The sequence below is a fragment of the Rhinolophus hipposideros genome (genome assembly GCF_964194185.1).
Source record: "Rhinolophus hipposideros genome assembly, chromosome: 4".
NCBI lineage: Eukaryota > Metazoa > Chordata > Mammalia > Chiroptera > Rhinolophidae > Rhinolophus > Rhinolophus hipposideros.
The window spans coordinates 9,163,175-9,190,214 of record NC_138050.1 but is presented as its reverse complement, the minus strand read 5'-3'; the positions used below and the strand labels follow the sequence as shown (position 1 = coordinate 9,190,214).

The 27,040-nt window shown below is 43.9% G+C and overlaps 1 protein-coding gene across 4 annotated transcripts in view; it reads right to left on the bottom strand.

The window, feature by feature from the left end:
- Positions 1–27,040, bottom strand: part of SPATA13 (spermatogenesis associated 13) — a 323,399-nt gene that overhangs the window by 122,430 nt on the left and 173,929 nt on the right. Inside the window, exon 1 of one of the 4 annotated variants that reach the window (XM_081047020.1) lies at positions 14,687–14,790. The exons of the other annotated variants lie outside the window; for them this stretch is intronic. The gene's annotated coding sequence lies outside the window, so the exon portion shown is untranslated. Of the gene's footprint in view, positions 1–14,686; positions 14,791–27,040 lie in introns of those variants that run through there. 4 annotated transcript variants of the gene reach the window in all.

Genomic DNA, 27,040 nt, shown 5'->3' with positions numbered 1-27,040 from the left:
AGCAATAGACCAAAGTCTTTGCTGGTCTTCTGAAACTGTACCTGGTTAAACAGGTTACACTAATGGTGTGTTTACAAATCGACGTGAAGTAACTTCAGTATTGATACCAATACCGGATCTGTTCGTACTTAGGTTCAATATGACTTATGTAGGCATTCTTTATAAAGTTGCATTATTGAAGACAATGCAAATAAAATTTTCTAACATACAAGGAAGCTTCTATTTCTTAAGAAATAAAACATTAAAATGGATATAAAGTTTAAGAACTTTATACTGGGCCTCTATCTTTATAAAGTCAGACTTAAGAAGTACACAAAACTAAGCAAACCCAGACCCATGCATCCACTTAGGTGCCTGGCACACAGAGGAGACATGCAAGAAATGCCAGGTGTTGAACTGAAAGTGACAGGTTATAAAGCATAGTTTCCCTGCAAAACATTTTTAATATTATTTTCCAAATTTAAGCTGCAGCATCTAAGACTAAAACAATCTTCAAGTTCGAACCGACTCTTAGATTTTCTAGTAATCACTCTTTATAGAAGCTGTTGGGAGCCCTAGGTTTTTCTTGTGTAGGAGAATAGACGATACTTAAATCCATGTCGCTCTATTTTTATATCCTCAGGGACTAGCATCATGTCTAGAATAGAACAATTATTCAACAACATTTTTAGACTAGATGAATAATCTACCTTTTATATTAATAATCCACATTTCTGCTCTGGATCTCATTAAAGTAATGACTGAATAAGTGCTTAGTACCCAGTAAATGAGTTAACTCATAAACACTACTCAATAAGAAGTAATCTGGACAACCTTGAAACATATCCTTCTCCTCCAGTCCTGGCTGGCAACTTTAACTGTCCGACCACTGATTTTGAGATCAAACTTGGTTTTCTTCAGACTTTGTAATTCTAAAACAATGGTGTGATGAAATGGCCCTCTCATACCTATATTTTCAGTTGAGAATATGAATTCTACTCTCCACTTGGTTGTCACAGTTGCCCTAAATTGTCAATATAGACTTTTAGTCTCCTTATTTTTGCCAGACAATGTGATTCCAAATTCTCTGTTCTCCAATTCTCATTTCCATTTCCCTTTCTTTTTCTCTCTAAAAAAAGAAAACAGAAACAAAAGCAAACAACTACCAACACCATTACAACAAAATACTCCATTTCAGAATTGACACCATCAATCAGCAGAATTAGACAGTTACAGAACTCTGCACCCAACAACAGCAGAATATGTGATCTTTTGGGGTGCACATGAAACATGTATCAAGATAGACAATATCCTGGGCCATAAAATAAACTTCAACAAATGTAAAAGAACTGAAATCACATAGAATGTATTCTCCCACCATAATGGAATAAACTAGAAAACAATAACAGGAAACCCTCCAAACACTTGGAAACTAAAAAACACACTTCTGAATAATCCACAGGTCAAAGAGGAAGTCTACAAGGAAATTTTAAAAGTACATTAAATTAAATGAAAATGGTACATATCAAAATTTGTAGGACACAGCTAAAAACAGTGCTCTGAGGTTAATTTGTAGCATGAAATGCATACATAAGAAAAAACTTCTCAAATCAATGTTCTAAGTTCCCACCTCAAGAACCTAGAAAAAGAGCAAAATAAGCCCAAAGCAAACAAAAGGAAAGAAACAATAAAGGTAAAAGCAGATATAAAAGACATTAAAAACATAAAAATAGGAAAAAAATCTATTAAACCAAGAGCTGGTTCTTTTAAAACAGTGACAAAATTTACAAACTTCTAACAAGACTGTAAAAAAAAAGAGATAGAAGTCACAATATACCAATATTAAGAATGAAGCAAGGTATCACTACAGACCTGGCAGACATCAAAAGGATAAGGGAATAGTAGGAACAACTTGAACTATGAACATGAATTTGACAACTTGGACAAAATGGACCTCTACCTCAAAAAACGCAAACGCAAACTACCAAAGCTCACACAATATGACATAGATAACTAATAGCCCTTAACTATTAAGGAAAGTGAATGCATAATTTCAAAAAACTCACCCTTCCCCAGCAAAAAAATGAAATCTCCAGGCCCAGCTGGTCTCACTAAAGAATTCTACCAAATGTGTAAAGAACAATTAATACCAATTCAATACTCTTTTCAGGAATAAAAGAAAAGAAGACAGTCTCTATTTATCTTATGAAACTATTATTACCATATCAAAACCAGATGAGTGGGAGCTAAAGATAAACAAAACAAACAAAACTACAGACCAATATCCCTCATGAATAGACACAAGAATTTTTAGCAAAATAGAAATCAGCAATACATAAAAATAATTATATACATGACCAAGTAGAGTTTATTCCAGAGATCAAAGATTGGTTCAATATTTGAAAATTAATTATTATAATCCACCATATTAATAAGCTAAAGAAAAATCATAATAAAATCAAAATCAATTGATACACTGAAGCATTTACTAAAATTCGACACCCAATCATCATTTATAAACTCTCAGAAAAACAGAAATAGAGGGGAACCTCTTCAACTTAATAAGGAACATTTACCAAAACCCTACAGTTAGCATTATATTCAATGGTGGAAGATGGTATGCTTTTCCCACAAGATAAACAAGAGGCTAGGATGTTTGCTCTTATCACTCTCATTCTAGCAACTTAGTGCTAAGTCTAGCCAAGTGCAACAAGGCAAGAAAAGGAAATAAAAAGCATAAAGATTGAAAAAGAAGAAATTAAGCCATCGCTATTTGCAGACGACATGATTGTCTACATAGAAAATCCCAAGGAATCTACCAAAAACTCCTAGAACTAATGAGTGAGCTCTACAAGGTTGCAGGATACAAGCTAAACATACAAAAAAAAAAATCAATTGTATTTCTATATACTAGCAATAATCATGTGGACACTGAAATTAAAGACAATACCATTTACAGTTGTTTAAAAAATTGAAACATTTAGGTGTAAATCTAAGAAAACATGTATAGGAATTACATGCAGAAAACTACACAATGCTGATGAAAGAAATGCAGATACCTACTATGTTCACTGATTAGACAATTCAAAATAGTAAAGTTGTCAATTCTGCAAACACCAGCCAAATCTTTTGTAGAACAGTATTCAATAATTCATATAGAAAGGGAAAAGGAGGAGCTAGAACATCTAAAATAATTTTGAAAAGAAAAAATAAAGTGGGATGAATCAATCTACCTAATTTCAAGACTTTTATATAGCTATAGTAATCAAGACTGTGATGCTGGCTAAGGAATAGACAATGGAACAAATAAGAGAACTCAGGAACAGACCTACACAAATATGCCCAACTGGTTTTTGACAAAGGTGCAACAGCAATTGAATGGAAGAGGGATAGCCTTTTCAACAACAACAACAAAGGTTGTAGCCATTAGTCATCCACAAGCAAAAAAAAAAAAAAAAGAAAAAAACAAATCCACAAGAAACCATGACCTCCATCTCATACATTACACAAATATTAACTCAAATGGATCATGGACTTAAACGTAAAAAATTTAAACTATATAACTTTTGGAAGAAAAATATAGAAGAAGATCTTTGGGATCTAGGGCTAGGCAAAGAGTTCTTAGACTTGACACCAAAAGTGTGATTCATAAAAGGAAAAAAAAGTCAATAAATTGGACCTCATTAAAATTAAAACTTGTTCTTCAAAAGACCCTGTTGAGAAACAGAATAGAGTCAGAGGACATATCTGCAAGCCACATGTTTAAGAAAGGACTAATATCTTCAGAGAATTCGGCTGAATGAAAAAAGCCAACCCCAACATACTATACAATTCCAATTTTAAAACCTTTTTGAAATGAGAAAATTATATGGAGAACAAATTAGTGGTTGCCAGAGGTAAAGGAAGGAGTGCGGGCAGGAAGGAGGTGGGTGTGGTTATAAAAAGATAATGTGAGGAATCCTTCTGGTGATGGAAACATTCTGTGTCTCGACTATGTCAATGTCACACCGTGGTTGTGCTGCTGTGCTACGGTCGAAGTAACTGTCAGAGTCTAGATTCACACACGTGGATCCACAACTATTTTTAAACGTAGTTCAATTTAAGTCATTAATAAACAAGAATTTTAAACTCTTCACGAATACAAGTATATATTTATTGCCTTACCTCTCAACTTCCCCCTCTCTTCTGCCAATTCTTGCTCCTGAATTGCCGATTGAGCATCTGTGTCAGATGCTGACTTTTACCAACATTACTCCAGCAAAAGGGAAGCAATCCACACAGTCATCACCAGCATTTGGGTATGCCTTTAAACTGGAAGTCCAATGCACTTGAAAGAAATCCTCGCGTGAATTTTCACCCCACACAATTGATGCAGAGATGCTCTGTAGGAGAGCCTAGGACGTAAGGCCAGAAGTCTGTCTGAATTCCAGCGTAGATTACCCAGGCACACACCAGCTGGTGGGTGTGGCCACGTCCCTGTCAGGACGCTGGTAACTGTCAGCCCCTATATCACTTTCTTTAAAACCATTCACCCTAGTCTTGTAATACCACTGTTACCTGCATCAGGAGGTAACTGTGGGAGAAGCAGGATGCACTGTAGTTTTAAGACCATACGTGAGACACATCCATGGCAAGCAGCCTTCCCTGCATTGAGTCTCCTTGCTCCCTACTCCGCATGGAAGCAGTAGGTGCTACCTGATCTGCCCTGCAGGTTCTGAGATGACAGCCACCATGTCACCATCTTCCTTTGCCTCTTGCCAAATGGCAGCACTGGATACATGAGGCAGCCAACGGGCAATGCTTTCCAAGTGGCTTTGCACTCAGATGGCACAACAGCCACTTCCTTGGGGATCTGACACCACCCGGCGACTGAGTGGATCCTGACGAAACCTGAATTCCTCACGCTTCTGAAGTGAAAACTATGGGATCCTCCCAAGGGGGAAGCACCTTCCAACTAAAGAATCCACGAGAAACGTGTTCCAAGCTAATTCTTTCTGAATCCTGTGGCAACGAGTTTGTACAAAAAAGAGAAAGATTCAGTAACCAAGAATGTGTAAATAACTGGCCACGCCCATGACTAGGTCTCTTTAAAATAATCACATAGAACACTCTTCTGTTTGCAAGAAGGAGAAATACAAACATAGGCTATAGAGAGGTTTTTTTCGCTTTGTTTGAAATCCCTCTGCATAATGATTAAAGTGCTTCCCAGGTCTTTTCAGCTGACCTGGACGTATACAAAGAAAGCAGCTGTCCAAGTTCAGTATACCGAGGGCCCAGGAACCCTCCTGCTGAACCATGTCTCCTTTCACACTGTTCTGTTTATCCCAGACTGATCTGCACAGATACCCACTATCTTTATCTCAGAAGAAAAGTGTTCCAATTGATACAAAGTGTTCTTAAAAATCCCCAACCGAAGAGAAACAGATGCACTGTGTACAGAATAAGACCTGGCTTCTACAGAGAACTTTCCAGGAAAGCCTAGAAAACAGCACTGTCCTGTTGACAACAGGCATTTTCTTCTTCTTCTAGAGATTCCTCAGCCCCGCAGGAAATAATATCCATCCACCCACAAAAATAAAAAAAAGCACATTAGACTCCTAGAGGAGGAAATCAACAAAAATGTTATCAACTACTTGAACAATTTAAATTCAGTAGTCCGGCACACACTGAAATATAATAAGGCACTATGCTTTAAAATAATTGTTGCATGGGGCTGGACTTAATTAATCTCAGCAGGCTAGAAAAGAGTCTCCAGGAAGTCAATGAGATCAACTTCCTTCAAATGTACTAGTATGAAAATGAAACCAGCGCTACCAAATCAGACATATTTGGGCAGTGGCAGTTGTATCACATGGTGTGACCTCTCCACCTGTGAGCACTGACCTTGCAATGCTAGGCCAGTCTCACTTCTGTTTACCGCTTGAAGGCTCCTGGGTCAGCGCCCACTCAGGATCCGCACCTTGTGTAAGGGGTCAGATTAGAAATAAAGATCAGGAAAAGCAGAAAGCGTTCTTGCTTCCTTCTACAAGACTGCCTTTATATCGGAAGAAAGGCAGACAGCATTCCCTGAGCCCTCAGTATTTTTCCTAATGTTGGGTGGGACCACAGAAGCCCAGACGGTCCGCAGGCAGGAGAGGGGAGCCGAGACCGATGACACACGTACCCTCTCCCTTCTCTTGGGCCCCAGTTCCTGGAAGCAGAAGGTTCTAGGCTAGAAAGAAAAGTCTAGAGGAGGTTAACCTTCAGCAATCTCCCCCATCCAATAAAGATCTAATGAAAAATGGGGAGACTGGCAGGGGGGAGCGAGGAGGTAAGCACTGCCTGAATTATTGACACTGGACATTGGAAGTGTGTGCTTGGTACCAGTGCCTCCCCCTGGCCAGAACCCACGGAGTCTGTCATTATGAAGGAATGGTCCCTGTCCCTTCGTCTCAATGAGCACTGTCATTATCCATGAGCCGGGGAGCCAACATGATTTGTGGGAGCACAAGACACTCTGCTGGGTCCATGGCATTTCAAGAGCTGAGTCTGGAGACAGCGTCCTGCCTTCAGATGGCTCCACACTGAACAGAGCTGTTCAGACAGAGGCTGGCTGCCGAGGACAGCAACTGACAATACGAATGTAACCCACAGGCAGCCTGGCTGCACAAGCTGCAAGTTCACCAGTCAGTCTTCTTACTCACACCTTGCCAAGACTTGTCATTAAAAAACTAAATGTTCAAACCCCCTTTTTTATTCAGAATTCCACTATTTCATTGACTTAATGAGGCCAGGATTCTAAGACTCAACTTGGAGGGGAAGTGTACGTATTTAACATCTCATCCCACGTCACAGCAGCACAACAGAGCACCTCACTCTGGCCCCGTCATACACCAACACACACACACATACACACACACATACACACACACACACACACACCCCAACACATCATAGCCAAGAACTAGAGCTACAACAGAGTAAAGAACCCCACCCTTTTCTAGGAAGGGTAGGATGCTAGAGTTCTGACAGAGTGGCCTAAGGACACACACAGGCTCTAGCTCCATGGCAGACCTTGACTTGGTAAAACAAGTAGGCTTTCTCAGTAAGATGACCCGAGCAACCCACTCTGGGGAGTTTAGATTTGTGTTAGGAAAGTCAAAGGTAGAAAAAGCATAGAAAGCAGGTCTGGCAGATCTCAAAATATACCATTTTAAAAAGTCTGTTTACTTTTCCTACTATCTTTTGGATTACTTGTTAACCTCCAATTTTTAAAATTAAAACATTATTTTTCACTCTCCTCATTTTAAGGATAGAATCCTTTTGCGTATATATTGTTTTGAATGAGGGTTTGGGGGATGTTATTTCAGAAGGATCCATGGAACATTTAAGCAAGGGCGACTCCTTTGAAGGCCTGTATTTCTAAAGCCTATTCAGTCTGTGGGTAACACGAGTGATAACGGTAAGCCCACACAATGGAGGCTAGTCTTTACCATAATACTGAGCTACTTGTGTGCTGGCTATACAAAAGTCTCCCAGTGGTAGATTTTCACTTAGGAATTGGGCAGCAGAACAAATAGAGTGAATCAATTATTTCCATTTGCAACACAGGGCCGAGCTACCAGTAAACATCAGTTATTTGCATACCGGCACAGCAAACCCAAACCAAAAACATCATCTAACTTCCCCACAGAAAGAGAACAAACCAGAAACTTGAGATAGGCATTCACCCATTTCTCCTTTCTTTAACTGCTGTGGCCACACTACAGGACTAATTTGGGACTGAACGAAGTTAGAAACCCACAGCACTTAAATCAGATCACAGATTTCATTCTGAGCATACAAACTGTGGCTCATGTACCTGGTCCTGGGCAAAGTGGATTTTAATAACTTGTCAGGATATTTCAGAGTCATCTTTGCATGTGGTTTGCTGTCATTAAATCTCAGCAGGGTTCAAAGAAGGCCCATGAACTCAACATGAGAAATGTCCTTCAGATGTTCTCTTATGAAAAGTTGAGTAATTATGTCAGGAAAAGAGACAGATACAAAGAAGGCTGCAGGTACAAATCAAAACTAAAAGAAATATTTCACACATGCTGACAGACAGAGGCGTATCTCTCTCTCTCTCTCCACAGCAGGAAAACAAACGATAAAATTGCTAACTCGTTGTTTGGTGCAAAGCAGGTGCTAATCAATATCTGCTGAATTAATGTAACAATGAAGGTTGAATGAATATATGTGACAAGAGAAGGTATGTGGAAAGAGTGTACATTCTTTCAAATAATGGTTAGAAATATGCAATGTATAACATGGTGACATTCAGCTGCTAGAAGACAGATCAGGTACCACACTCTAGAGATGTGCTGTGTATTTAAAGGTTGGCAGTTAGGTACACATGACAGATTAGAGAAGGGACAGAATCTCAGGGCACCCGATTACCACCCCATTCCTAGCCACACTGTGAAGCACTGCGACTTCATGATTTTGGAATCTGGTTACCTTCCACAATTCAAGTTTTTACAGTACAGTGGTGGGAAAATGGTGGCCAGGGCTAGGAAGTCTGTGGGATGGGTCGGGGTGGGGGCTTCTGTGTGCTGTTTAAGGCATGATCTTCTGTATCCTTGTGCAAAGGGGCTCAGAGAATGAGCTATGGAGCTGCACCGCTTGGGGGCTACTTCACCTCCCAACTCTCAGAACAAAAGACCAAATCCATTTGGACAGGCATTCAACAAAGATTCGTCAAGTAATGGATATGGCACCACTTTCTCCTCCTACCACAAAACCATCAGAGCCTCCTCCCGCACTCATTCAGAGTACTCACTATGTGCCAGGCACTCTTCTAAGCATTTCACAAGGATCAACTCATTTCATCCTCTCAAAGCCAGCGGCAGTGGTTCCCAAACTTTACTGCATGTGGGAAGAGTCTAAAAATGCCAGGTCCTAGGTCACACCCAAAAGCAATCCCAATATTTGCAGGTAGGAGTAGGCATCAATGTTATTAAAGACCCCCGGGGTAATTCCAATGTACAGCAAAGTTAGAAACACTTACCTAAGAGATGAGTGCCGTTACTATCCACATTTTGCAGATAAGGCAACTAAGGCACAGAGAGGTTAATGCTTTCCCAGGGTCACACAGCGGGCAAGCAGAAGAACTGGGATCTGAACCCAGATTAATTGACTGCTGCCAAATACTAAGAAATCACATCAGTAGAAGTATTACTGAAATAATATAATATAAATTACTAGTACGCAATGAAATGAAGCACGGAGCTCAAAAGAAACCATGAGGATGTACGCTGGTGAAAAATTACAAGAAATGTGGATGGCTGTCGATGTGAAGGAGATCCAACCAGTTGGGAACACAGCTACCGTTCTCTGAAAAGATTATCATGCAGCCATGATGAGTGGCTGTTTGGGGTCCTTGGAAAGCCTATGCTCTGGAACAGTGGTTCATGCACTTTAGCGTGCATGAAAATCACCTGGACGACTGATTGAAACACAGACTGCTGGGTCCCATCCCAGAATTTCAATTTCAGGTGAGTCTAGGAGAGGGCCCTAGAATTTGCTTTTCTAACAAATCCCCAAGTGATGCTGACACAGAAGCACTGCCCCACACACAACGTAATAGCCGTGTAGGGTAAGCTGGGAGCTGCAGCCACACAGAGCTGTCGGCATACCTAGGGTCACCAAGCTGGTTTGTCTCTGCACCTCTGCTTATGCTGTTTCCAGAGGGTGGAATGCCTCCCTCTGTCAGCTCCTGCCCCACGTTGCTCACACCTGTTACCGCTCAGCCCAGGTTGTAGTTAGCTCCTCCTCCAGGAAGCCTTCCTGGATCCTAGGCCCCTCCTGTGCTCCCCTAACACCCTCCCCATAAACTCATCACTACACTGGCTGCGCGTATCAAGACTTGCCTTTCACATGTCTACTTCTGCCACCAGACAAGTATGTGACCTCCTCTTGAGGACAGGGGCTGTTTCTGTATACTCTTTCCATCGTAAACACAAGGCCTGGTACATAAAAGGTACATAGTAAGTGTGTACATATAAGCACTCCATCCCACCAGGAAGAGCAGAAATGGAGATTTCTGAAGCAGAGGCTGTTTTTCTTTCAGCCATAGAAAAAGTCCCAATATGCAAATTGGATGTGTTTTAAAATACATGTGTAAGTTGTTTTAGGACTGGGAACGCATTTCTCTCTCTGGCTCTCTCTCTCTCGATAGATACAGACAGATATAGAGATAGATAGATAGATAGGACCTGACCTCAGAAACTTGTTTAATATGACTGAATTGTAATTTTAACTCAAGTATAAGAAGGCTTACTGTTCCTGTTACATAGAACAATAATTTCTATGAAAGCCTGGGATCAAAGTTCACATACTGGGAACACATCTCATTCCTGCCCCCTTCCGCTGTAAGACAATAAAATCCTGGACCCTCCCTCCCCTTGCACTTGCCCTAGATGGTGAGCAAAGATCCCAGTTTCCCATTTCCTGCCCACTGTCTCCCTCCGAGACACTTTCTAATCTGGTCATTTCAGAGTCTAGTCATTTCAGACCTGCGTTGTATTTTTCTTCAGGGACAGACTGTCAATCCTAGGAAATAAACTCTGCCTCACTGTTAGTAGGGGCTGAGGGGAAAGGCGAGCCCCTCCTTCTAGCAGGTTAGCTGTGCGGAATCCTCTTAGAGCTCCCCAAACCCATGGCTCAATCCAGAGTGAGGACGATGGGGGGGTTGGGGGAACTTGCAGTCCAGATCTAGCGGGCTAGAATGGACCATATTTTGAGTCAAGCACATGGTTGCTGAAATTACAATGGTGAGCTCTCGTTTCTTCCATAATGACACAGAGGGGTCCTGCTGCAGGAAAACAGGCAGAGGTTATTTCTAACAAAGAAATCAGATCCTTTAAAGTTCTGATTAGATGAGCTAACAGTCCTATGTGCAGGACATTTGAATATCATGAACGCAGGCTGGGTCATTACCTGGGCCCACAAATGTTGACACTGTGACCATAGCAAATTGCCACAACCAAGTAGCATAAACATATACCACGTTCTTTCCATTCCTGGCATTGCCACAGCTCCCTGATGTTCTCCCAGGCACTGTCAGAAAGCGCCATCTGCACCGGAAGTGAGACAGAGCGAGACTTGAACTCCTTCCAGTGCCAGGCCGTCCACTCATGTCTCATGCCCAGGTCAGCAAGCAGGAATCATCTAGTTTGCAAGAGGCTCTGTGGGAAGGTTGCTGTCTGAGGGAGTGAAGCTACAGAGGAGACAGGCACAAGGAAGCGGGTGGATCTCCTAAGCCAGGCAGCCCTGCATTCAAATCCCACAGTCTGGACACTTACTGCAGTGCTCTGGCCACAACAACGTCCCTGAACCTCCTCCATTTGTTCAACTGTGGAAAGAGAGCCAGAAAACCTGCTTGCTCATCCGTATAATGACCTTCATCTTAACCACAGAACAGAGAATTCTTTGAGCGAATGCTTCCTCAATTCTCCCAAGGATGGTACTTAACCACCCATCTCATCATAGAAGCATAGGAGAGCAGCTAATTACATACAACGTATACCTTAGGGCATTGGGGTTTAATTCTGTTACAAAAGGCTGATACGGAATGAGCTGAGCATCATGGGTGAACAACACCTTCCTGGTTCCCTGAGGGTTGCAGAAAGGGATCAGATAGACAGGCAGGAGCAGAGCTGGGCACAAAGAGGCCGGGGTGGAGCCTTAGTCCAAGAGGAGGAGGTGGGCCTGGCAGGGCCAACACAGAAGCAGCCACTAACTTGACATGCTCTCCCCTCACTGCTGTTTCATCTGAGACACAGAGATAAAGAAAGTCATCACTTTGTTCTAATGAACACCTCTCTGCAAATGGAAAACAAGTCAATATCCCCGTTACTAATTTTCTAACTGCCATGTATTATATGATCTGTCTCTAGAAAGCAATGTACGTTCGGTTTTCTTTCCTGGTGTTTTGGAACTAACAAAAATATTTCTCTCTAAAATGTGAATTCATACTTCTGGGATTTTATGATCCCATTTATGCCATTACATGTCTCAAAAGCAAATATTTTACAAACGATTAGTTTTCAAAAAAAAAAAAAAAAAAGGAAAACCACTGACAATTCCCATTCTAAATAAATCCTTCCAATGTCTCTGAGCGCGGGAAAAGAAGGGGAAAGAAGCTTCCGTGGTTTTGGCAGCTGACAGAGAGGTCAACCCACCAAGCCGTAAGGTCTTGGACCAGGGGCTAGAAGACCTGCCATCTAAGGACAGCTTCACTGTCTTGCTGCTTTTCCCTTAGATGTCATTTTTATTTCTCTGGGCCAGTTTCCTCATCTGTGGAATGTAAGATCTCTTCCAGCTATTAAAGTATAAAACTTCACCAACACTCTGCTACAGTATCTGAAAAATTACAAGTGCATGTCTCCAACATTCAGGAAGGTGAAGACTAATAAGGAAATATTTGAAGAAAGCTTTAAGATCATATAATGAAACAGAAATAAACAAGGCTCATAAAATTATAGGGCTATCAGGGACCCTAAATGTCTGGCCAGCTAAAGTGAAACTAAACTCTTAATGCACGGGAGGAGATGGTTGGCAATGGTCTTTCTTTATGAGGCTTTCTTCTGGGCTTCCTGTAGGCGCCAGGGCCAGTGCGTTCTGCTCAGGAAAGCAGGCTGTAAGTGAGCAGGAGCTGACAGTCTGTCCAAGCAGTGTCCCCAGGCTTTCAGGACAGTCGACATTAGGTTTCCCCCATACACTGTTCTACAGGTGTAGATACTGTCTTCAACCGGTCTTAAATAAAACGTGCAAATGATGACTTCATTTCTAAATCTGGGTTCCAGCTCACGTCTGAGTGTAAAAGGTTCCTTGCCTGGCGAGAAGAGGGGCTCCACCACTATGCAGCCATGAGAACGTGGGTCTATTACTTAACCACTCTGAGCCTCTCTTTTCTCATCTGTAAAACGGGGACAGTAATAGTGTCCACATTATAGGGATGTGAGGAGGACTGATGAGTTATTACTGCAGGTAAAGCCCTCAGAAGTGTGGTGGACACATTGTTCATACCGGATAAATGCTACCTAATATTCATATTGGTATCAGTATTAAGATTATCAAGAACTAGGTCTAGAATACTACTTCAGTAAGAAAACAAGCAGGAGCAGATGGGAAGGTCCTGAAATGCAGAGCTCTCCTGGGGAAACACAGCTGCTGGCTGCCACCACCACCCCCTCCTCCTGACACTCTCAGACATTCTGAAATAAAGATGACTGCAAGGTCAGGGAGGACTGATTGAAAAAGAGGAAAAGGAGCTTGAGAAGGCTCAGAGTAGGGAAAATCACAGCCAAAGGAATAGAAACTAGAGGTGTTGTGGGGTGGCCTCAGGCTGTGGCTGAAAAAACACTTCTCAGGGAGAAGTAGGTAAAAGGTGAGAAAGCACCCTGGGGAGAAACTGGGGGAAGAATATAGACCGCACGCGCAGGAGCACAAATAAAAAAGAGTCAAACCGGATGGGAGGAAGGTGGCACTCTTGGGTGCCAAAGGAGGTAAGTGAAAATTAGAATACTGGATAATAAAAAATAGCCACGTGAAACTCTAAAGGATGGGGGAGGGGTGCCGAGAACAAGGTTCCGCAGCACTTGGAGGGGCACATAACTTAACGGGCACCCGGAGAACAATGCAGTGAGGAAGTTTGGAAGATGCGGGAGGGCGGACATCAAGAGAAAACATGCAAGTCAGTAAAGGTGGGAATAAAGTGAAGTGTCTGTGCCTGGTAGCAAAAGACAGCAAAGAACTGGGCGACCTGGAGTGGTGAATAGGGAAGAAAACACCAGGCAACACAGAAAATGAGGTGAGATGCGGAGAAAACCTTGGGTGGAGGGGGCGGGTGATATGTGAATTTCAATAGACTTGGTAACAAGTGCTAAATACAATCAAATTATTCTTCTATTTTATTCACCATTATTATCCAAGGTTGGGAAGCAACTAACCGAGAGAGTGGTTGTTGTGTCCCCCCCCCATTTGATTTGGTTTTTCGTACTTGGAGAGAGGGGAAATTTGCTTAGGCTCGTAACTCTGCAGTCAGAGGAGTGGCCCGCCAGCACAGGCCACCTGAGTTCCCTCTGACGCGGGCTGCAGCGCTGGCTTCTCTCTTCCTGGGGCTAATGCGGCAATGCCCCCCAAGGCTTGAACAGAAATGGAACTCAAACAACCCAGAGACCACAGACGCCAGGTCCCACTGTCTTTCTCGTGAAATGAGACCCAGGTGGGAGCTGGGGAGAAACTTGGGGCCGGACCTAAGTTCTCCGACAGCAGCCCGTCTCAGTCCCCTGGGCCGGCGCGGGCTGCGCAAGTCGCGGCGCGGGAGGGAGCCGAGAGCTGCAAGGAATATCGGCCGCACCGGGCTCCGCTCCCGGCGCCAACCCGCAGGCCGGGCTGCGCCAGTGGAGAGCGGGGTGAAGTTTCACGGTCCTCCCTAGCCGGTCGTGCTGGGAAACGCCGCCTGCATGCCGTCCCCGGGCCACGCCGCCCGGCCAACAGAGGACGCCGAGCAACCAACGCAGGACACCAACAGGTGGGCAGCCGGGCGCCTCCGGGAATCCGACAGGAGGCAGCGGCGGGGCGCCCTCAAGCCACGAACGCCGCCGTGTGGGGCTGATCCCACTTCCAGGTGCCAGCTCACAACTTGGGACACTGGCCCCGCACGCCCCCCGCGCAGCCTCACCTCGCGCGGCCCCCACTCGGCGGAGCCTCCAGAGTCAGAGGATGGAGGACTTCTCAGCGACCCAGGGCCGGTCCCGGTCCCTCGAAGATTAGAGCGCGCCGGACTCTCGGAGGAGCTTCAGCTCCGGTGCGCCGCCTCCGGGCTGGCGGCGGGCGCGGGAGAACACGCAGCGCTGAACACCCTCCCGCGCCGGGGCCGCCGGGCTCGCGGGACCACGCCCCGACCCGGCCCCCCACCGCGCCCCCAACCGGCTCTCCCTTTCCCAGGCCACGCCCCCAACCCGGCCCCCGACCACGCCCCCAGCCCGCCCTAGTCCCCCCTCCCCCGGCCACTAGGCCCCAGGCCCCGCTCCCCCAAGCCGCGTCCTCGGCCGAGCTCCCGCCCATTGTCCCCACCCCGCCACCAGGTCCCCGGCCTGGCTGCCCTCACTCTTCTCCCAACCATTCCCACCTCGACCCCATTCTCCATCAGTATATCCCCCAGCCCCTCCCCCACGCCCTGCTCCACTTCCCCTCATCTACACACACCCCAGAAAGGCTCCTTCCAGGCACCCCCAGAGACTCCCGCCTACCCCCAGCCCGGCCCGCCTAAATCCGACTGCCCCCTCCCCCCCCCGTCAACCCCCACCCCCCAGCCTTGCCGAGAGCTGGAGGAGCCGCCGCGTCACCGGGACAACCGCCCCCCACTACCCACTTGCTCTACCTCAGCCTCGGGAGTTCACTCTAGGCGAAGGCATGGTAGCTGCGCTTTTCTGAGCACAGGAACCGCTGGGTGAGGATTTTTAAACCTAAAGGTTTCCCCAGGGCCTGGGGCAAGTCTTTTGCAGACTGTATAGGTGAATCCACTTAGAGAACTATCACCTTTCCTGTGTGGCTCAAAGCCTAATCATTAATTCACATGAAAACCACAGAGGCGAAGCGAATCCTTCTGCGCTAGGATCTGGGCCCCAAATGTTCCGTGATTGTTTCCTGATATGCAGCTGATGGAATTCATAAAATAAACACATTCTTTTTTTAAAGTGTTGCTTTTTTAGATGATTCATTTAAGCGGTTATTATATGTCAGCATTATTATTAAAAACATACACTACTTTTATAATCAAAGAACAATAACCACTGTTTTTAAACTAAAGAACTTATAAAATTAATTACCCAATGAAAAGTCAAAATTCATTTTATATATGCTTTTTTAAATAGTGAAAAACTATTCTGTCTGATACTCAAGTGGTGGCAACATTGATAAAACCCCACAGCATATACAACACAAAGAGTGAACCTAGTAATCATTCATAATAATGTATCGGTATTGGCTCATCAATTGTAACAAATGTACCTCACCGGTGTAAGATGCCAATAATAGGAGAAACTGTGGGGTGGGGATGAGAGAGTATATGGGAACTGTGTGCTTTCCATTCAATTTTTCTGTAAACCTAAAACTACTCTAAAGATGTCTGTAAATTAAAGCACACACCAAAATATTAGTGGTAATTATCTCTGGGTGGTGGAAATATGGGCAATTTTGTATTTTACTGTTTGACTCTATATTGAAATTCCCCCAATTTTTGACAATGAGCATGTATTTTTAAAGCAGAAAAAAACTATTATAAAAATAAACGACGGAATATTTTGAGATATAGCATGAGAGGCTAATACGAAATATTCCATTTTATTTCTACTTGACATAACTTTAACAAAATCTTCATAAAGCGCTCATAAATTTAAAAAATGAACTCTGCTTTAGTATTGTTATAAAGAATATCAAGGGCTAAATTGAGAGGTTTTTATTATCTCTTTAGAATTAGCACAAATCTGAAAAGTATTGATATTTCCTTCAAAAAAAAAATCTGTGTCTGAAAGGATCATTTCTGCCTACTTAGAAACCATTATTACTATTTACATGCAGTACTTTTACTAGTGAAGAAAACACTATAAAAAGACAACAAAAAGTTCTTGGGGAAAATTGGCCCGGCTGGTAAATAAACGATTTCCGTATTTGTAAAAACACAGCCTAGGGGCAGCTGGTTCCCTGCGACCCTTGGGCAAACTCTTTACCATTCTGACTTTCAGATGCCTCATCAGTGAAAAGGGAAGCAATGGTACCGCTCTGGATTGGTTGGAAAAGACAAAACTTTGGTCCATGTAAGATGCCTGGTATCATTTTAGCGCATACCAGTGCTGAATAATTATTAGTTCTTGTCCTTTTAAAAATACAGTTTTCAGGGTTTTAGTAGAAATCTTGAGATCCTCAGGTAAAAGATAGTTCTAGTTTTAGATTCCTAACTTGGAGGAAAGCAGGATGGTCCAAGGGAAAAACCTGACACGGAGAGACGGGGTGCTCCAAGCCCAGCTCCATCACGAGCTATGGGCATCACGTCAATAAATCACCAAACTACTCTGGGTCTGACTTTTCTAATCTCTTAAATGAGGGATGTGGACCAGCGATCTTTAAACTTCCTCAAGCTTCTATCATTCCACGGGGAAGTTGTGACTTCTGAGTAAAAGCCTAAATCTCCTATCGTGGCCCCTCTCTGCCCACAGGACAGGCCATCACTCACCGCCCTGCAAACAGCTGACATCTGCATTCTGTCCTTCCCCACAAAAGGGAACCTCCAAAGGTTTCTTTGAGCTTTTTCCTCTCAGTGATCTGCTGGTGCCCAACTCTGACTAGCAGCTTCCACTCCAACAAGTACCAACCTAAAGCTTTCACCAAAGATGCATTGTAACACCACTGGTGCCTTCTGTAGGACAGAAACTACCATCTCTCACCACATCTGTGTGGTGTACCCTTTTCCCGCCATACTAACATCTCCAAAATTATGTGTCTTTCTAATACTTACCGAACACTTAATACACTATGTCCTTTATATTCATTATCTCTTGATAATGAGGCACTACTGTCATTCTCCTGTATAGATGGGGAAAAGAAAGCTCAGAGAAGTTGAATGCATTGCCTAAGATAACACAGCTAGTAAATGATGTAGCCAGGATTTGAGTTCATGCTTCTGCTTTTAAACACTACGAAGAAAGCAATACTCTGAGTTCCTGTAAGTTTCTGACGAAGGTTGTTGCATTCAATCTGCTGAAAGTCCCACTCCTCGGGGGTTTCTCAGGAGGAGAGTGTGCACCCCCCCCCCCAAATTCATGTGTTGAAGCCCAAACCCCCACTGAGATGGTATTAGGAGATAGCACTTTTGGAAGGTAAGTAGGTTTACATGAAGTCACAAGGGTGGGCCCCATGATGGGGTTAGAGACCTTGTAACACTAGGAAGAGAGACCAAATTGGGAGAAATCCACTGTTTCACGAATCTGGGTAGAATGGACCCATTTATTAGTACTTTAAGAGTAATTTATTAAAAACACAGAGGATTCACTCTTATGTGAATCCCAGACTACTGCACGCAGCATCTGGGCTCAGTGTCTCTGCCTCAAAGCAGACATTCACCTGGGTGACTAAAGGTCTATGACCTGGCTGGGGGTGCCAGGGGGACACTCAGGGAATATCAGCAAGAACTTTTCACACAGATCTAGTCACATTCTCCACTTGACTTCGTCTTTTCACACAGATCTAAAGTCACATTCTCCACTTAACATTTTCATCCTCATCTGTCAGTCTTGTTTCTCAATTGGTTGTGAAGGTGACAAGGGGAGAAAAAGGGGCTTGGCTGACCGACATCTATCCCTGAAGTGGAAGGAGGACCTGAGAGAGCCTGAGCCTCGTCCACTCCAGCCTTGTGGCTTTGGGAAATTGACTTAACCTCAATCTGACTTTCTCCTTATCTATGACATCCTGTCATAATGTCTGTCAAGTCCTAGCTCAGTGCCTGCCACACAGTAGAATGCTCAATGAAGGGTGGCTGTCATTATTGATTCGAATGGATAAGAAGAATTTGCTGTCTTTTATTCTGTAGTTTATTAGAGTATACATCTCTCTAATGTAAGCTTCCTAGGATGAAACAATAATGATTGGTATTTGTCAAATTATTTTGGCACCTAAGTATCCATTTGGGGACGGGTAGGGAGAGTCCGATTAATGTGGGCAGAGAAAAATGAGCATTTTATTTGCTCTTTGCCTAGGAATGGGGCATCGAGGCCGAAGGGGCTGGAGCATATGGAGGACACGGGCGAGAAGCCACTATCCGTCTGCCCTCCACGTGAGCTCAGGGAAAGGAATGCTTTCCCACAGGGATCTGCAGGGAATGTGATGAGCAGGGCTGCCATAAAGCAGAGAGGGGAATGAGCACTGAAACAGCATCCTCAGCTTTCTTACATGCCCACCAGAATTTGCATAAAGCCATTGGGATGAGGGACAAGTCTCTGCATCAGTCATCTGTGACACAAATGGCTGCTAAGAGCACACACACAGGCAAACCCGTGTCTGCCCACAGAACTTCATTGTCTTCTTCAAGGCTCACCTCAAGTTCACTTCGTCTTGGAAGCCTTCCCTGACTTCCCTGGGTAGGGTTCATTACTTCACATTCATTACTTCGCATTACTTGACATCCTAAGACCCCAGACACACTTCAGTGTGGGTGCTGACCAAAGAGATTACGAGCTCCTTGAGGGCAGCAAATACGTTTATTTTTTACACTAAGACTTTATGTTTTAGGGCAGTTTTTGGCTAAGAGAAAAATTGATCAGAAAGTACAGAGATACCAGGGTGATCAGTTCATAAGGTATATAAAATCTAAGCACTATGCTGTACACCTGAAACTAATGTAATATTATTGTATGTCAACTGTAATTGAAAAATGAAAAATAAAGTACAGAGAGTCCCCACATACCTCCCCTACTCCCCTCCACACATTTCCCTTATGATTAACATCTTACATCAGAGTGCCACCTTAGTTACAGTTGATGAGCCAATATGGATACATTAACTAAAGTCTACAGTTCACACTAGGGTTCACTCTTCCTTTTATACTGTTCTATGGGTTTTGACAAATGTGGGATGTCAGGTACCCAGCACCACCGTACCACACAGAATACGTTCGCTGCCCTAAAATTCCCCTGGGCCCTACCTGTGCACCCCTCCCCCTCCTCTAACCCCCTGGTTAGAGGTTAGGGTCAGGGTTAGGGTTAGGGCAACTACTGATCTTTCTACCATCTCTATAGCTTTGCCTTTTCCAGAATGTCATATAGCTGAACTCATACAGGGTGTAGTTTTAGGTAGCAGTAAATACTTCATATTTGGTGCCAAGGTTATTCTAACCATTCTCACCAGACATTAGTTCTGCTAGTTTTTGAACTCCATAGAAATGGAATCATGCAGTGTGGATTCTTTTGTGCCTAACTTCTTTCAGTTTAATACGTCTATAAAATTCATCCATGTTCTGTGTAAGAGCAGTTCATTCTTCACCATTGTGGTGTGGTGTCCACTGAATATAGCATGCCCTATTCAAACTGTGTGAAGGACAGTTAGGTCACCTCTACTCTTGGTGATTATGCTCCCATGGTCATTCTTGAACATGCATTTTGTAGGGGGAAAAAAAAATCCTGCTGCTTTTTGGTATATACCCAGGAGTGGTATTGTAAAGGCGTATGTTACCTTTATTTGGTACTGCCGGACATTTTTTCAAAATGGTTGTATCAGGTTACATTCCATAAGTGATATAATAGAGTTCCAGGTACTCCACCACCCTCACTATCACTTGGTATTGTCTGAGCCTCGGTTTTCTCTCAGAAAAATCAGGATAACAACAGTACTCACCATCCAGAGTGGTGATGAACATCAAGTGAGAACATATACAAAATATCCTCATAAAACAGCACTTGTTTGATAAATGGTAGATGTTGATTTCCACTTTGCTTGCCAGGTCACACAGGCTGGGCTGAGTTTCCAACCCCAAGGGAACAATTTCAAACTCTATCTCTTCTTTCCACCATACCCCCACCAGACCACTTCTCAGCCATTTGTTTTTTTTTTTTTTAAAGATTTTATTGGGGAAGGGGAACAGGACTTTATTGGGGAACAGTGTGTACTTCCAGGACTTTTTCCTAAGTCAAGTTGTTGACCTTTCAATCTTAGTTGTGGAGGGTGCCGCTCAGCTTCAAGTTGTTGTCCTTTCAGTCTTAGTTGTGGAGGCTGCAACTCAGCTCCAGGTCCAGTTGCCATTGCTAGTTGCAGGGGGTGCTGCCCACCATCCCTTGCGGACTCGAGGAATCAAACTGGCATCCTTGTGGTTGAGAGCCCACTAGCCCATGTGGGAATCGAACCGGCAGCCTTCGGAGTTAGGAGCACGGAGCTCCAACCGCCTGAGCCACCAGGCCGGCCCCTCAGCCATTTTTAATGGGCATCGATCTCCACAAATATTTCAAAATTATCTCTTCTTTTAGACTCCATTAGCCTGCATACATTCCTAGGAAGTACATGCTCTTTCTACATGACTTAAAAGCTAAAGACAATTGCAGCTCGGTAACATAAAGGGTATTTGTGATTTCTTTATTGCAATTTACTGGGGTGGATTCCCTCTACCAAATATCTTCTGTTGACAGTGTCCTTGGCTGTCTTGGCTGATTTACAGGGTAGGAGCTGCTCATCGTCCCATTTTATAGATGATTTCTTCATCTAAAGAGCTTACTTTATTCATGGTTGATTCTAAATCGTCAACTTCTTCACTCTTCTGCCATATATTAACAGACCAATTGGTATATAATATTTTCTTTGTCTGCACGACAAGAACAAGTTCTGTTCACAAAGAAAGACAGTGCAGGATTGTGTATGGGTGACAGTGACGGAGGCATGTACTAAGTGAAGGCTGGTGACATGGGCCACACAGCCCAAAAACAGGACGGCAGACGGACAACAAGCCTCACACATCAGAGTCCCAGGACCATCCAAGGGGCTGTTTGGAAATGCCGAAAACACATAGGGCCAGTGTAGCACGAAGGTTCGTTTGCCAAAGAGCTGATGTGTTTGTAATGTACTGGAATGTTATAATGTTGACTTAACGTTCTTGGGGAAAACAGCTGAAATAAAATCAGATTGAGGACACAATCTAGAGAGGGTGCCACAGTCTCAACTCAGAAAATGTCGTTCGACATGGGCACGGGGGAATGCAGATTTTGTTCAGTCCTGTAGTCAGTCTTGCTTTTTGTTGCGCACATCTGCCTTTAGCACATTCAAGGACATTGTATATTGAAAATACATAAAAGTGAGATGCAAAGAGCAGTTACAATTTAAAAGGTAAAAGTGAGAAAGAAAAGAGATAATCGACATTCAAACCTGAACATGGGTGGAGAGACAAACCGGTTTGGGATGTGCCAATTCCCCCAGGATTGGGATTCTGAATCATTCATCCTCTTAGCTCCAGTTCCTGGCTCAGGTGACTGTCCAATAGAAGCCTGATGAGTGAATAAGCTGGGTGTGAAGACGGGGTAACCGTGATTGACAGAGACGACTGGCACTGCACAATTTTGAAAAGGCCCTGAGCACCATCTCTGGTACACGTCTGTGAGGGAGCCGATTGTGGGACGAGGTGCTGTGAGTCTAGATCTGGTCCCACGAGGAGGAGGTGTGGCAGCTGTGGGACTGGGACTTGGGCGGATGGAGTGCTTCTGTGAATTTATCCCATAATAGACCCAGAGGTCCTGCTGTGCAGATTGCTGGGGATGCAGACGGCCTCCCTCCTAGAGCTCGGGGTCCAGTGGAGGCAGAGGAGGAGGGGGTCATCACATACCGTGTGATGGGTGCTGGGGTGGGGGCAGTGAGGTGTTGAGGAGAGCAGCCGCATCCTAACCACGTACTCGCTCGAGTCCCACAGCTGTGCCTTCTGATGCAGGCAGGCACTCACTTGCGGTGTTTGCTGCTTCTCACAGGTCTCCCCAACATTACAGAACCATGCATTTCCCAATCACGGAACCATGTCTCTTGGGCAGCATACCCTTCTCTTCCCTTTGCAGCCCTGCTCCGGGGCCGTGTACAATATGAGTGGAATTATTTAAGCATGTATAATGCCTAGTACTGTTAAAAACTACAAGGATAGTAAAAACAGTTATGACTATTAATGCCTATTTAATACCTAATACTCGTATATGTATTATAAGCATTTACATATCTTAACTGATTTAATCCTCATGATAACTTTATAGGGTAGGAACTGCTAATTATCCCATTTTACAGATGAGGAAACCAAAGCCTCTCTAAGGAGGTCTTACCCAAGATGACCCATGTCTGGGACTTGAACTAGGACAGCTGAACTCCAAACCCCACCCTCTCACAATGTGCCTTCTAGGAAGATAAACGGAACAAAAAACAGAATCAGAGGCTTCCACAAAAAAAGTCAAAGGAAATGAAACGTTCAATAGACTACCAGAAACACAAATGCTTGGTGCTCACTTAAGAATAATAAATAAGTAGGAAGTAGGCAAGGCAGTGTTAGGAATAGTAAGAGTAACAATAAACAGACACGTAAAATCATTTATTAAAATTATAGAATAATCTGAGACTGTACATATATGTATGCATAACTGGAAACATGTAATATGAAACCTTGATAGAGACAGAACTTTCAGCGATATACTCATACATGGATATTTTCATTCTCTCCACAGAAATTGGTTGCGAGAGATTAAATATTTTTGTTATTACTGCTGATATTATTGCCTAGCACATGACAACTATGTGCCAGGTACCATGCTGCATATTTCATTTCATAGTTAAAACCCCTGTAGGGAAAGTCCATTATGATCTTCATTTTATAAATGGGGAAACTAAGGCACAGAGAGCTTAAATAAATGATCCCAGATCCTCAGCTGCATGTGCTGGCAGAGCTAGGATCCAAATCAAGGTCTGTCTGGCTTTCAAAGCCCCAGTGTGCCCAGGACAGAGGTCTCAGCTCCTCTGTGCCGAAGGACCCGTCATAACACTCACAGCACAGATATGGCAGTGCTACCGTAGGAAGAACCCAGAATCTAGAGGCTTCCATTTCCAGTCTTTTAACCTGCATGAATCTCAATGGCCTCATTTGTAAAATGAAGAGAATTATATCTCTTCCCAGGACTATAGACAGAGCGAATTAAAATAAGTGAAGGCTTAGGCAGAAACTTGCCAGTTCTTTAGTGTGTGTTTTTTGGGGGGGGTGGAGAGGTGGGAGCCGCGGTGGGGAGAGAGGTTATGATGGTTAATTTTATGTTTCAGTTTGGCTGGGCCATGGTGCCTCAGCTCTTTTTTCAAACACCAGTCTAGACATTGCTGTGAAGGTATTTTTCAGATGAGATTAGCATTTAAATCAGTAGACCCTGAGTAAAGCAGATTACCCTCCATAATGTGGGTGGGCCTTATCCAATCAACTGAAGGTTTTAAGAGCAAAGATTAAAGTTTTCCAGGGAAGAAGGAATTTGGCCTCAAGGCTGCAACATAAAAACTCCGCTTTAGTTTCCAGCCTGCCAGTCTGCCCTACAGATTTTGGATTTGGCAGTCTTCACCATCACGTGAGCCAGTTCCTTAAATCTCAATCGCTCTCCATCTCTCTGTCTCTGTCTCTCTCTCTGTCTCTCTCCCTCAACAAATATATCCTATTTATTCTGTTTCTGAGGAAAATTCTGACTAATACAGGGTGATGGTAAGTCTGGAAAGTCCTTCAAAAAGGAGATCCTGCCTGAAACAAGTTCCCCCCAAAGAGTAGACAGGTACCAGAGACACCTCATAGGATTGAAATGCTCAGGGTGCTACAGGTAGCTGTAATCTGCTCTCCAGATGACAGGCAGGAGGAAATTCTGTAGGACGCCAACCAAGGGACATGCAGGAGCCAGGGGTGCGCCTGGTGCTGGGAGTGGGGTGGGGTGGGGTGGTGAGGAGAGGAAACTTGGGTTGTTCACAGAGGATGAAGCCATGGAGGGGGAAGCAAGGAGGCAACAGAGGACACTTGAGAGCTGAGGCACCTCAGTGAAGGAGGGGCCTGGATTCTCTCCGCATGGCCTGTGCTTCTTGTTTGCCATTTTCTGACATGTCTGTCTATCCAATCTCAGCATTCCCCAGGGCCATATTCTCCTTCAGCGCCCATGTCAGGAGGTTTCCCCAGGCCTGGGACCTACTTCTGGTGGTTCCTCTGCCTGGAAAGCCACTCGTGTAATTCTCCACTTGGCAATTCAAAGCTATTGCTTCTCGAAGGCTCAATTCATACATTACACCCTTCCCACAAGTAGAATTAAGTATCCCCCCCTCATTTTTATCCCATAGTTCTTTTAGAATTATGTGTTTCTCTCTATCACCAGCCTACAAGCTTCTCGAATTCCTGGTGCCTAGCAGCAGACCCAGTATTCAGTAGGCATTTAATAAACATTCACTGAATAAACTGGGCTGGAAAAGATCGGCTTGGATCCCAGAGATTTTTATGCAACCATATCTGTGGCTGAACTGAGATTCAAATTCAAATTGTTAGCTCTAAAGTCAGGGTTCTGTCCACTACCCCACAGCTGATAGACTGCTGGGAGTGTGGGGTGCGTTTGGGGCAATTCCCAATTCCTAAATGGGTGATGGTGGGAAGTTAACAAGCATTGGAATCAATCAGGTTCCCTCTATTTAGAGTCTAACAGTTGCCAAAGTTGGACACAAAATTCTCATTAACTGAAAAGGAAGGTCCAGGAACAGAAGACAGGTGAAATGCCAGAATGTTTCTCAAACTTCTGAGCACAACCCACAGTAAGAAATGTGTTTTGCATTATACTGCAGTGGATACATTCATAAACATAGACGCGTGAATAAATTATTTATAAGCAGTGCAGACCCTGACCACAGGTGATGCGTTCTGATATTCTCTGTTCTGTCTTATTTGGTTCTGGTGGAGTAACTAATGGGAAGAATCCCATGACTAGAAAAGCGTTCCAGTGATCAGTAATGTGAAAACTACAACCGTGTGAAGACGCATTGGGCACAGACATGACATCCCTCTTCTCAGCTCCTGTTCTTCTTTCTTCTCCCTTTTTGCCCCACTCTCTTACTCCTCTATGCAAAGACAGTTGGTTTCAGGTAGCCATTCTCTTAGGCCGCCATTCCAAACAAATAGATGCTCATTCCCTTTTTCCAGTAATTTCTAATTGTAACCTTCAACTACTGAAAATGGTGTTCACACAATAACACTGACATGACATGCTCCATGTTACCATATAACTGAAAAACCAAGAAGAGGCTCTTTGTCTCTTTTGTTTTCAATATTTCCATAAAACGAAAGCCCAAGAACTCAGTCCTGGCGACCGTTGGGGCCTAACTACGCCGAGGACTTGACTGATGTCATCTTTACCAGGCCATCAGAATTACGTCACGCCTCAGCTTCTGTGTGGATGTCTGGGTCTCTGCCTCAGTCACAAATAATTTTTCTGAGTGGTGAACAATCACATTCAAATCCCCATTCTACTTCTCCTTTGTTTGTAGCCTGCCTGTACATTCCAGCAAGGCTAGCCACCACGGCTGAATCATTCCTCCTCTCTGGGGCGCACAGAGAAGGGCTTTTCTTTACTGGTAGAAATGCTCATGGAAACCATGAACAATAAACACGCAGCTCTACTGAAGTTGACAGCCGCTCCCGTGACCTTCCTTCCCTCCACTCACCCCTCCCTGGCCTCCTCGAGCTGTCCAGATCTCTCTGTACACACACCAATGCTAGAACAGAACGCTCGTGTTCTCGGTTTGAGCTTATCTAATTTGTTTGGTCCATCAAGCCTTATGTGTGATGTAAACAGTTGCAGGCACAAGAGAACAGTTGAGCCAGTTGCTTACAGAGCTCTTCAACTCTCCAACCAAGTTCCCCCTTTTCAGCCTCTGCTCAATCCTATTGCAAATGCTAACATTTTAAAGTCCTGCGATGAGTGAATTGGGACTAGGTACCTCGGGTCAGGTACTCCCTCCAGGAGTCCTGGCAGGCAGTCACTGAGGAGAAAACTGGGTTTAGTTTAATTTCTAAGGTCACCGAGGTGTTGAGTAGTACAGCACACAGATGTATCCCAGTTATTTTTTTTTCAGTTCTGTGGGCTTTTCTGCTATGACACGATACACATATGCAAACACACACACACACACCTCTTGTTCTGTAAGATTGTGAATAAAAGATAGGGTTCATAGGAGAAGCAGAGCTGCAGCAGACCACTTAAACCCTTACAACTTTATCACCAGAGCCCTCACAAAACAGTAACAATCCTAATTAAAAGACTTACACAGTAAAAAGGGCATGTTAGAGTCCTATTTTTAAAAAATACAATAGCAAATATAGGACTTTGTCTTTAAAAAAGGAGGAAATGAAAAGTAGGGACTCAAAAGAATATTTACACAACCATGTTTGTAGCAGCATTATTCACAATAGCCAAGATGCAAAAACAACCCAAGTGTCCATCGACAGATGAACGGAGAAACATATGTGGTGGAT